Raw genomic sequence first — 12,898 nt, 5'->3', positions numbered from 1 at the left:
AGCCATTTTGTGCCATCAACTTCTTTTTTATATTTATTTTTTAAAGCAGACCACCACATAAACTCTAACCGAGGTGTCTTAAAACTTGATGGCTTATTATGGCCCAATGTTCTTCTGAATAGCCTGTTGGATCTCCCCCGCCCCAGCCAGACTCTGGGGAGAAAATCATGTCTCCATTGTTCTCCTATCATTATTTCCATACACCAGCTCCTTCAGTGACAATATTCTCTACAGTTCCTAAAATAACTCTGGATATACTAACCTCCTCAGATAGGTAAAGCCTTTGCCTTTAAGACTGAGCACAAACCTCTCAACATTTTTTGCACTTCAGTACTGATGTGATTCTGTCTCTCTCCCCCATCCATTTTTTGGCTTGGGTTTGATTGCATCCGTATTAGTGGAAATGAATAATCTTTAGTGTTCGGCTTTATCTCTTCAAGTATATTCTCTTTTCTTCAGTGTTACACAGGTCTGTCTTTCTCCTGAATTCTCTTTCTAGCTATATTTCTAACTTTGTTACTCTTTTCACTTATTATTTTTTCCAGTTCAAACTCTCTTTTGATAACTTGACTGCAACAGCAGTTTTTCTTTCTATCATTGTGTTCCTTGCTTGACATCTTTCTGACATTGCCATAGCCTTTGGTAGCACATATTACATTTGAATTCTCTGCAGCCCAATTTGTACACTGTTGTCCTCAATACTATGTCTGAGAAGATATAGGAGGGCAACAGCTTTATTTATAGCTTTGGTGGATTTATTACTAGGTACTTTGGAATAGTGTATGTATTGACCTGCTTCAGCTTTATTCCTATCAAGCAGTTTTTATCATAGTTCATCCGCTTGCTCAGTATCTTCATACCACAAGTTCATTGTTTTACAACTTGCCTCAGTACCATTTAAATAAAAATGAAGAATTGTCTTTGTTTTCCTGCACTAGATGCAAATGAAGTGAATGCGTTTTTTTAACTAAATCCCACTATTGTAGAAAAATGATATAGTGTTATGTCCCTTCTTTGCAGCAAAGTAAGCAGACTTGCTTCTGTATATTAGTGTAAAATCATATTGTATCAGACACGATATGCATAAATTACAGCACTGGCAAATATTTACAGAGGCTGTTCCAAGGCTCACAAATCTCAGCACTGCTGCAATAACTTTTTTTGCTTTCACCCAGAATATTAAAGTCAAATTTGTTACATTAGTCTATAGCCTAGCTTTCTTGTTAAAGAACTAAAATTCTACTGGGGAAACGACTGCATTACTAATGACTTCTTCTACCTCTGTCTTAGAAAGGGAGCTCAGTTAATTAAGACTTCGCAGTGAAAAAGTGGCAAAAATTTGAATGCAGAATCATCAGAGAAGAAGAGTCTTTTCATGAAGACACAATATTTTGCCTGTAAGCCAAGTAAATACTAAGACCCTTATCTTGCAAGCCTTACTGAACATAAGCCTCTAGTCACAGGACAGCACCTAAAACCTATTGCCTTCAATGGGACTCTGGTGCATGCTGAGCTTTAAGCACATACCTAAGTGCTGTGCTCTGAATAGGGATGGACTAAACTGAAAATATGTTTAAACACGTTGCTAAATCAGGATCCAAGACCAATAGTATTTATTAGAACGAGGCCCTATATTTTGTATATTTTTATATTCTTTGCTATGTTTTTAGCAATCTGAACTCCTAGTTCTTCAAATTATTTGACCAGCTAACTAATATTATTGGTCCAGATTCTAATAACCTTGTTCACATTGAGTAGTACATTATTATAGATATAGTCCCCCTGAAATCAGTGGGGGTGCCTGTGGTGCATGGTCCTTCGCTAAGTGAGTAAGCATATCACAATGTGGCCCATTATTAATAGTCTTTGACAACCAATGGGATTTCTGAATGTCTATCCACCATTCACTGCTACCAGTTAAAAATATACTAGTTTTGCAACAAGCAAGATAAGGCTTATTGGTGGCCAGGATTGGGGAGATATGATGACTTATAGCAAACCAGACTAGATTGAGTGGAGGAACAAGTCATTCACGGGTGCTTGTGATATGTCCAAATTCTCCCTGCACGTGCTCAGGCAGGTCTCACATTGACTTTATTGAATTCCTGCTCTATTTTGTTAACTGTTGCCAAATCTCTGTCTCCTACTCATGGATTTCCTCTTCCTAAAGTGTGTCTAGCCAGAATGAGACTCGCATATACGGAGATTCCCAAAATATTATTTTGTAGTGTTTAGATCCACAGCTTTATAGTCTTTCCATTTAGTTTTTGAAAGATGTGAACTTCTGCTGTCTCTGGAAATTCATCGTCTGACTACCTCTTTCTACCAGCTCCTTAAAACTCAAGCACTTACAGCAAGTACCAGTTTCACGGTAGCCTTATGGTATGGGTTACCCAAAATCTTCACATATCTATCCCTCTGCATTCAAGGCCAGAGTACTGCAAAGAAATATCAGACAACACAATGCAGCATTTGAAATGTATATAAATAGATCATGTAATAAAAACCAGTAACAAATATTCCTTTGCATAAACATAATAGTCCAAATTCTTCGCTGGTGTTACTGTTGGCTAAGGTGGAGGACATATCAAAGATGAGTTTGAATTACTGTAACATATGCAACAGAAACCGCATGACTACTGAGGGGAACTCTCCTATCTCACTACTGTTATGCCATCAGAAGACTGTATTTCATCTACACTTGCAGCCATGATGTACAATGTTTATAAAGGCAACCTCTGCTGTACTCATATTGGTTAAAATGCTGTATGTAAATCAACAAAAGGCAATTAGTTGTAATAATTACCCTGAAGTAGAATGTACACATGACTAAATGCGTCTAGATGTACCAGTATTTAAATCTACTTTGATTTCTATACTGTAGGTGCATTTTTTAAAAGCTGAACAAAGAGTGAAAAAGAGGCTTAGCCACTAATGCAACAATCTTTATAAATATAAGCTGTCTACACTCAATGGAAAGACTTGCATTAATTTCACTGGGTTCTGGATCAGGGCCCTAAGGAACAAAAGGAAACAGAGAAACATCATAACTCTTTTGATTTTTCTCATTCTTGCTCCCTTGGGAAATACCTGTAACACTAATGCTGCAAGCATTAGTCACGAAAATGCTATAATGTAGTTCATGGCAACAAGTCACATTGTAACACACCCACTGAGACTTCTTTATATTTAAAGTGGAAGGGTCTTTTGTTGTTTTTTTACAACTGGATTCCATGTTTTAGGAGAGAAACCAATTTTGAAGATACGTGTTTCTACAAATCTGGTGTTCCAAATGCAAATGTCAGTGAGGAACTGGTAGCTACACTGCAACAGCAAGGGTTTCTGTTATCCAGATAGACTTGCCCTAGCTGATTCTATGGTAACACAATCCTATTGTAAATTCAAGCACCTGCTGAGAAATTCCCCACAGAAATAAAAAGCTTTGCTTCAAGACACCTGGCCTACTTCTAGCTGCAAAAGCCTGACATCAATATTTCATGATGGGATTTATCTGGGGTGTAACACAGTGTGGCACCAGGCAATTATTCTGGGAGGTAAATAGGAATTTAAATCTTGTAATTCCAGGGGGGGGAAACCAAATAATTCTAATACATTTACCAGAGAGAGATGTAGGGTAATAGTCTGGCATCTCCAGGGCAGGGAGCCCTGACCTGCCATCCACCATCCTACTCCTTGGACTTGCCAATATCCCAGTCTTCAGGTGCTACTGAGCTGTTTGCCTCCCACCCCCCGCCCCAGTATTAGGCTCAGGATCCAAAGAGTCTTTAGGATAAGAGCCAGGGGCTACATATGCCTGGCTGTGTATGGCCTAAGGGGCTGTTCTGACTATTCTCAATTACTGGCATGCAGAGAGATTCTGCACGTACCCCTAACTGGAGCCATGAGGGGTATATGAAAGATAGAATCACCGGGTCAGCTCTGTGCCACATAGGGAGATCCCCTACACTAGGAGAGTTCTTGGTAGCTGGTTAAATTGGCTTTACAGCCCCTTTGTGCTAGCAGAGCCATGCAGTAATGCCATTCCTAACAGAGCTGGGCCTATGAGTGCAAGGTAGGTGGTTGACAGAGGCAGTAATTACCCAAAAAGGCATGGACAATGACCTGTCCCTCTCTCCTCTGTTATTACTTTGCACATTCTGGCTTTTGGAGAGAGCAGGGCTGCAGCCTTTGTAGGTTGTAGTAGTTGCCCGCTTTGTGTTTTCCCCAAGCACCTACAGAGACACTTTGTGGGCTGGGTACTCTGCCCCTTCTTCAGTGCCCTTCTGCAGCCTGTGAAGGTGGCAGTTGCCTCAGTTGCCACAATCTGTATGTAGACTGGAAAAATGAGAGTGCAAGCTATACTTGGAAAAACAGCATACCATATAAAATTAATGGGCAGCAGGTTTAAAACAAATAAAAGGAAGTTCTTCTTCACACAGAGCACGGTCAACCCCTGGAACTTGTTGCCTGTGGAGGTTGTGAAGGTTAGGACTATAACAGGGTTTAAGAGAGAACTAGATAAATTCATGGAGGTTAAGTCCATTAATGGCTATTGTGACGTTGCACTTTATATGATTTTATGAAAATATGCTTATGTAACTGGGATATGCTTCATGCAAAAGGTCTCCTGTATCATTACAAAGCTTATAATCTACTGAGTGTGATCATCCTATTTGTATAAATGTACCATTCTTGTATCTGAAACTAGAAATATGAAATATAACTCTGAGGGCCTAGTGTAATTATGCAAAGTGTGGGCAATAATGGTGGTTTGGAATCTTGATGACTCCCATTAACCAGGATAATTGACTGCAGATTGCTGTTTTACCCGCAAGTCTTCCTGTACATGTGTGTGCTGGCAAGTGGGTAACATGATCATGTCACTTGAACTGGAATCCATCTTTCACTTACTGCTTTTGGATGGGGGTGGGGTGGGGTGGGAGGAACCCAGAGGGACAAAGGATTCCGCCTTATGCAAAAGATATATAAGTGGGTGGAACAGAACAAAGTGGGGCAGCCTTAGCTACTACCTGAGCTGAAAGAAGGGCTGTACCAGGGGAAAGGATTGTGCCCAGACTAGGAAGGTGTGCAGTCTGTGAAAGAAACATATTGAAACATCTTTGAGGGTGAGACCTTATCTGTATTCAGTTTCTTACTGTGTTAGACATAGACTTGCTTGTTTTGTTTTGTTCGGTAATTCACTATGTTCTGTCTGTTTCTACTTGGAACCACTTAAATCCTACTTTCTGTATTTAATAAAATCACTGTTTACTTATTAAATAACCCAGAGTATGTATTAATACCTGGGGGGGGGGAACAGCTGTGCATATCTCTCTATCAGTGTTATAGAGGGCCAACAGTTTATGAGTTTACCCTGTATACGCTTTATACAGTGTAAAACAGATTTATCTGGGGTTTGGACCCCACTGGGAGTTGAGCATCTGAGTGTTAAAGACAAGAACGCTTTTGTAAACTGCTTTCAGTTGAGCCTACAGCCGTTTGGGGATGTGATTCAGACCCTGGGTCTTTGTTGGAGCAGATGGGCGTGTCTGGCTCAGCAAAACAGGGTGCTGGGGTCCTAGGCTGCCAGGGCAGGAAAGCAGGGGCAGTAGTAGTCTTGGCACATCAGGTGGCAGCTCCCAGGGTTGGGAGGGGTGGGGTTTCTGTGATCTAACCCATCACAGCTATTGGCCAAGATGGATAAGGAATGGTGTCCCTAGCCTCTGTTTGTCAGAGAGTGGAGATGGATGGCAGGAGAGAGGTCACTTGATCCTTACCTTTTAGGTTCACTCCCTCTGGGGCACCTGACTTTGGCCTCTGTCAGCAGACGGGATACTGGGCTAGATGGACCTTTGGTCTGACCCAGTACGGCCATTCTTATGTTCTTTGAAACTAGGCAAGTGGCACCCTTGTCCCAGACTTTCAAAAGCAAGAATTAATGCCATTTCTCTGGATTGACACCAGCTTTCTAGATTTTTCTGGGCTATATAAACATGGATCACGTGGAAGAGTCCTTCCTAGTTCAAGATGTATTTTTTCAAGCATATTTAAAAAGGGACCTCCTAATAGATTGTAAACTCTTTAGGGTAGAGCTTGTCTCTTTCTCTTGCATAGCACACTAGGGTCCTGGTCCATCACTGAGGCTCCCAAGCACTACCACAGTACAAATAAATAATACTACTATCAGCACTTATGTCTCTTTTCAGCGACACGTAGATGGAACCAGTGCTGTACCTGGATGCAGGCACATAACCAGAATGAATTAATTTTCATTGCACAATTACATAATTCCAATGTATGGTAAAATACAACTTATCGAAACGCACAGACACAGTCATTAATTTTCTCACAAATTTTATAAAACTTTGCAAAAGCATAACACAATGAAAAGATGATGTGCTATGAGTAGACAATTATTGGTATTTACGCTAATTATCTAATTAGAGAAAGTTCTTTACTTGAGGACCATCTAAATGAGTCAACCTAGCTAAGAAAAACAAGGAAACGCACACAACAAAACTACATTAAGGAAATATTATGCGTGGGAAAGAAATACACAGAATTATCATCCTAATCCTGCAAGCTGTTACTAATGTGAATATTCTTTATAGCCCCTGAGCTGCCTGGTAGAGATGAACCTTGAGATGTACATGCAAGGGAATAACGGGCAACAAATAATGTGTTTAGCCTCTTTCAGCCCATTAGTTGATCAAGATTTCCCCATTTACGCACTACTTGACTTTAGCCAGTGACTATCTCTTTGAATTTGTGATCCGTATGGAGGGATCATAGCTATTTAAAATTCAGGCCATGCTGCTGAATTGTGATTGCTCAGGTAAATCCTAGCGTACTGTTTGAAGAATGCCCAGTCATGCCAGCTGCTAGAATACTTCCACAGGTAACACTGCGATTCACTTTCTGCTGACATTTTTGCCAGCAAAACGTGATTGCCAAGATGCTCACAGTAAGTGAACAGAAAGAGGGCAAAGACATAGCCAATGGTAATTTATTTAAAATGTGAATATTCGCACAAATATTCTGCCTTATTCACCCAGCTCCCTATATGACTCTCGTAACTGCTAGCAGGAGGATGAATCCCACACTGCACATATTACACATACATTTAAAAGCTAACTTCAGCAATAATTTATATATAGGTATAATTAATCCTGCCTCAGTGTGGGAAGGGAGGGGAGTGGCAGATGTCTAGATAACTTCTTGAGGTCCCTTCCTGGCTTACATTGTTGTGAGTCTGTAGATATAAATATGGCAATCAGCTTGTTTGGTATTTTAATGTACTTACCACACAATAGTGCTGTATGTTCTAACATGATTTAATGTTTTGTACATATTTATTGATAATTTGAGTCATACTCTGGCTATGAGAGGAGTGTGTGCCTATATGCACATGTCTTTATGCGTGAATGTTCCAGTCTCATGTGGGATTTTTATATTGCATGCTGGGTTGTGGGAGAAAGAATAAGGGATAGTTATATGATTACATGCCATTCTGTATAAGCGTATAGGCACATGTATATGTAGAATATTATCAGTGGTAGTTATATAAAGGAAAGGGAAAAAAGGAACTGTAATAAATAATGAAGGAAGAATTAGCTGCAGGTAACCTAATTAAAAACCAATTCCTTTTATTAGTTGGCAAGATAATCTAACGCAACATTTGGATCTTTAAAGATTAAGTGCTGTACTGTTAATGAAAATAAAAGGCAAAATTTTGTACAATGATCATTTTAAAAAGGGTATATCTTATAATTCTTTACCTTCTGCGCAAAAGATTACAAGTGTAGGCTTTGAACAGATCCTTAATTAAGGTTAGAGCTTATTGATGTTTTATTTAATCAGTCACATAGTACATCAAGCAAAGTTAATATATCTGAGTCTTTGGAAGTAAAATCAGTAGATGCAGCTTGTGATGTATTTTTTTTTTATTTTAATTTGGTGGCACATTGGGTTTTTCTTTAAATTCATACGGCAAAAACTGAAGTATTGTTTGTACACTTTGTGAGTGTTAAATCTGAGTGATTCACACTGTGCCACTTACAAAATGCAAAATATTCGTATATATGTTTTCCTTTTTTGAATTCTACTCTCAGTACAAAATTTCTAAATATATTGATCCCTTTAGATAAAACCTACTTGTAATTTCATCTTTGTTTTTCAACTATATCAGGTGATTGGCCATCTCATAACCTTTCTAAGACTCTCAAAAATAGATTTTAAATGATTGTTCATTTATTATTTGTGTAATGGCAGTATCTAATAGCTCCAATCCAAAAATGGGGCCCTATTGTGCTGGGTTCTGTACGAATGATAGTCTCTGCTCTGCAGATCTTACAATCTAGGTTACAGGGAGTGGATGAAACAAAACACATGGAGAAGGAGGTGGTGGACATGATAACAGTAAAACTATATTCTAGTATAATGAGCATTAGCCTTTTCTGACCACCAGGCTAATTTTGTCAACTGGCATTAAAAGATCATTATGAGTCTGAGGACAGTAATATGGGTTTTAGTAGCTGTGAATGAATGAACAGTTTAGTAATTTTCATTACAGGTAAAATTCACAAACACTCTAACCCCCTCATGCACAAAGCTTGAGTATCTGCACTTGTATGGGAAACTATGTAAATGTTGGGGAGACTAAATTCAACCCTCAGCCTGTAGGCAGGCTGTTGCAAAGCCTCTCCTTGGCCACTTTTCCATGACTGGGGTATTGGCCCCTATTCCTTTGCATGTGCTATGTAGCTGTTTTTGATTTTGGATCTGGTGGTCCCTCCACTGGGCTGTCTTCAAGTCCCTTATCTGTGGTGTCCTGTTCGCATTGGGTGTTGGGCCCCATTGTGATGGGGTGTCCACCCCACACAGGACTGAAAGGGGTTAAAATGACCAGGTAGGCCTATTAACTCCACAGGCTTCACCTGGAGGAAGAGTCAGGGAGCAGGGAAGTGATTGCAAGCATGTTCAGCTGGGCAGGAACAAGCAGGGCCTATAAAGCCAGGAAGCTGACAAGAGACAAAGGCTGCTGCTGGGAGAGGCCAGTCACTCCCTGGGAAGAGGGAGGCATGTTTGGATGGGAATCAGGAGTGGTAGGAAGCAGTCCAGAGAAGGAGTAATGAGGGCTGGGAGAGTAAAGCCCAGAACTGCTGGGTTGAGGGTTCCTGGACTGGAACCCAGAGTAGAGGGTGAGTCAGGGTTCTCCTACCAGCCACTGGAGGAGTGACATCTGAGGCAGTGAATGGGAAGACTGCCTAGGAGTGCTGAAGGAAAGACTTTGATATACCCCAGAAGGCGGGAATGCTGAGTCACCAGGCTGGAGGGCTGAGTCAGGGAGAGGATGCTGCAGTTCCTGGAGTGAGAGAGGGACTGCAGACCAGAGAGAGCGATGGAGTGACAGTGTGCGACCATGGGAAGGAGGGTCGGCCTCAAGAGCTAATCCCCAGCATGTCCAGGAGGAGGTGCCACGCAAGTGGTGAGTGGTGCGCCCTGTGATGCTCATCCACAGCAAACTGTGGATGCAAATGCCCTCCCTATGGAGCCTGCCCGGCGCTGAGCAATAGTGGTGTGCAGCATCTTATGTGCATTTTGCCATAAGTATCTCAATCTCTAATATTGATGGCATTCTGAGCTCAACAATCATGCTTTGGACTAGGAGGTGAGTAAGAGCCAAAGAGTGGCAGATGTCGATGGCAGGGATTGATGAAGATTCTAAGAGTGCTGTTCTCCCATTGGAATCAAATGACAGTCTGTAAATAAATATTTATTTGTACCCCTCTTGAATAGATACAGCAGGTAACAAGTGCAAGGGCCTGCTCCTCCAGCCCTTACCTATGCATAGCTCCACTGGGAAGTCAATAGGAGTTTTGTATGTCTAGCTATCCATTTGTATCTTCCAGTATGTCTCTCAGATATTTCTAAGGTGCCTATCACTATGGTAAAAATATGGATTATAGGATGAATCCCTTTTTTATGATTCAACAGGTCGAATCCTGAGCTGGCATAAACTGGCAAAGCTCAACTAAAGTTACAGAAGCTCCAGTAGTCTGTCAGCTGAGGATCTGGCACCTGTATATTTTTCTATGTCTTAGAAAGGGGATGTAATTGCAACTGTTTCTTAATGTATTTTACATTTGGTGTTTCTTGAATAAACTTTATAATGCCTGTGTATGAGGGAGAGGCGAAAGACAACTAGCTTCTGTGTAGCAAGAGGGCATACCAGGTCCTCTTGAATTATTAAACTTAATTAGTTTCATTTCTTATTCCTGCAGGCTACAATATCTATATTAAATGTCAATATAAATTGTGGTATGTTTGATTTCGTAGAAACATAGATTTGGTAATATACTGCAATGCCACTCAGTTTCCACAGAAACCAATGATTCTGCTATGCTTTTTATTCCATTATTGTTTGTGTAGTTTCATAAAATGCAACTTAAAATATTAATATCATCATGAAATACATAAATAGTCTGAATGTTTTAACCTGTAACTTATTTAGGCCCTGATCCTGCAAATACTTAAACATGTGCGTAACTTAGTTCACAGATTGGTGATGCCTTGTGCAAAGGGCTAGTACAAGACCTATGAGTATGGCTGAAGTCCCAAATAAGCCCTCGATCTTCGTAAGGAGGGGGCATTGGACACATGGCATGCCCATGCATGTCCTCTGAGTTGGTGGTGAACAGAACAGGGGGCAACTACTCTATGTTCCTGTAGCTAACCAGCGCAACTTCTGAAAATTAATGCTGCCCTGTAACTTTCAGACTATTACCTTTAGCCCCCTTGTGCTTTGTGACCATGGATAAGACTACGGATCCCATGACTTTCTGCAACCTCTGTCACTTCTGCAGCGGCTGGTGCAGCTGACTTCAGGGCCAGCTGCACCGGCTGCTGCTGGAGCAACCTGGGGCCAGCTGCTCCTGCGGTCCCCGGGGCCTGCCGCACCAGCTGCTACTTGAGAAGCCACAGGCAGCTGGCTCCAGGGACCACCAGAACAGCGTGTGGTGTGGCTGGCTCCAGGGGGCACCCAAGCAGTGGTCTTGGGGGTACCCTGGGGATCGCCTGAACAGCAGTGGTCCCAGGATGGCTGCAGCAATGGTCCAGGGTGCTCAGCGGCCATCCGGAGAGCAATCCCTGGGAGCAGTGGACAGGGGGCGGTCAACCCCCAACACTGGAGCAGGGGCATCCCAGAGCCACAGGGCCCCTGAAGTAGCAATTTAGTCACAAGTATTTTTGGTAAAAGTCATAGACAGGTCACATGCCATGAATTTTTATTTATTGCCCGTGACCTGTCCATGACTTTTACCAAAAATACCCATGACTAAATCTTAGCCTTAACTATGGATAACACAGCTATTGCTTGGGGTCAGGAAAGCCTTCCATGAATTTTTCCTTCTAAGATTGTCCCCCTGTCCTCATTATCTACACTACCTGGAACCAATAAAGGAGAAAATTTTCTTCTCTGATGCTCTACTCCATGTAAGGAACTCCAGTGTGAGTCTGCCAATTGCAGCAAAGTGGAGACTTCTGCCTGAAATGATTTGGGGTTGGGTTTTTTGTTTGTTTTGGGGATTTTTTTGTATGCAATGTTGTTCTAGCCATGTTGGTTCCAGGATATTAGAGACAAGGTGGGTGAGGTAATATCTTTGATTGGATCAACATCTGTTGGTGAGAGATACAAGCTTACACAGATCTGAAAAAGAGCTCTGTGTAAGCTAGGAAACTGGTCTCTCTCTCTCTCTCTCTCACCAACAGAAGTTGATTCAACCAAGATATTACCTCACCCACCTTGTTTTGTTTTTTGGAAAAGGAGAGAGACAGTGGAATGGAGATCAAAGATTGGCCTAAGTCGTTCACTCTCTTTCGAAAGATTATCACTGCATTAGCTAACACTGTGGCTTGCAGTCATCTTGGACACAGTTGAGGTTTTGAGCAAACATGGTCATTGTGGATGTCAAGTCTAAAATACTATCTCCAGGACATTGTCTAGCTTGCAAGTACTGTAATGGTCCAGCAGTGTTATAAACATTTCATTAAACATTCTTGGAGTGCAAAATGAGTTATATAACCGATATAGGCAGGTACTTGAATAAATACTTAACTAGTTGAATGTGATGCTGTAGGGGATTTTAATTAATTGGGTTGTTTTAACAACACTTCTTTAACTACTGACAATCATATTTAATAGCAGGCTGCACCTGGCCATCAATGAGTTATCAAAAGCCTGAATTCCCAAGCATTTTCCTTTTATTTCATTCCAGCTCACAGTGGAGCTGTCTTGTAAGTAAGAGCTGCACAAGCTGAGCAAGGCACACACTCATGCCGTGCGTAACACAATACCCAAGTCTGCTACTTCAAGAGTTTCTTAAGAGTTACAGTATTCATCTTCTGGCAGTGTCTCACAAAATCTGTCCCCGTTTAGGTGAAAGGCTTTTTGGAGACCCGCAGGATAAAATCCAATTTAGCTGTGAATAAATGAAAATGGGAAGAATTAATTCTCAGGCAGCAGTTTGAGCGTGCATACTACAGTATATCAATGTACAGGAGTACATATGGGTACCAAAGATCTAACTTCCTTCTTCTGCAAAGAAAGACAGTGAGGCCTTTTGGGTTGCAGGGATTTGTACGAACCTTTCCTAGGGGATTGATTTTTAGCAGATCGCCTGCCCCATTCCCTCTTTTGTCATTTTGTGGTACCCTCAAAACTCAGTTGAAACTCCCAAACATTATCCAGTTTTTTTAACTCATCTGTATTTTATTGTTCTTCTTCGAGTGCTTGCTCATATCCATTCCAGTAGGTGTACGCGCTGCGCGTGCACGTTCGTCGGAAACTTTTACCCTAGCAACTCAAGCGGGCCGGCAGGTCGCCCCCTAGAGTGGCGCC

Source organism: Chelonoidis abingdonii, chromosome 9, assembly GCF_003597395.2.
Source record: "Chelonoidis abingdonii isolate Lonesome George chromosome 9, CheloAbing_2.0, whole genome shotgun sequence".
Taxonomy (NCBI): domain Eukaryota; kingdom Metazoa; phylum Chordata; order Testudines; family Testudinidae; genus Chelonoidis; species Chelonoidis abingdonii.
This window is presented reverse-complemented; position numbering follows the sequence as displayed.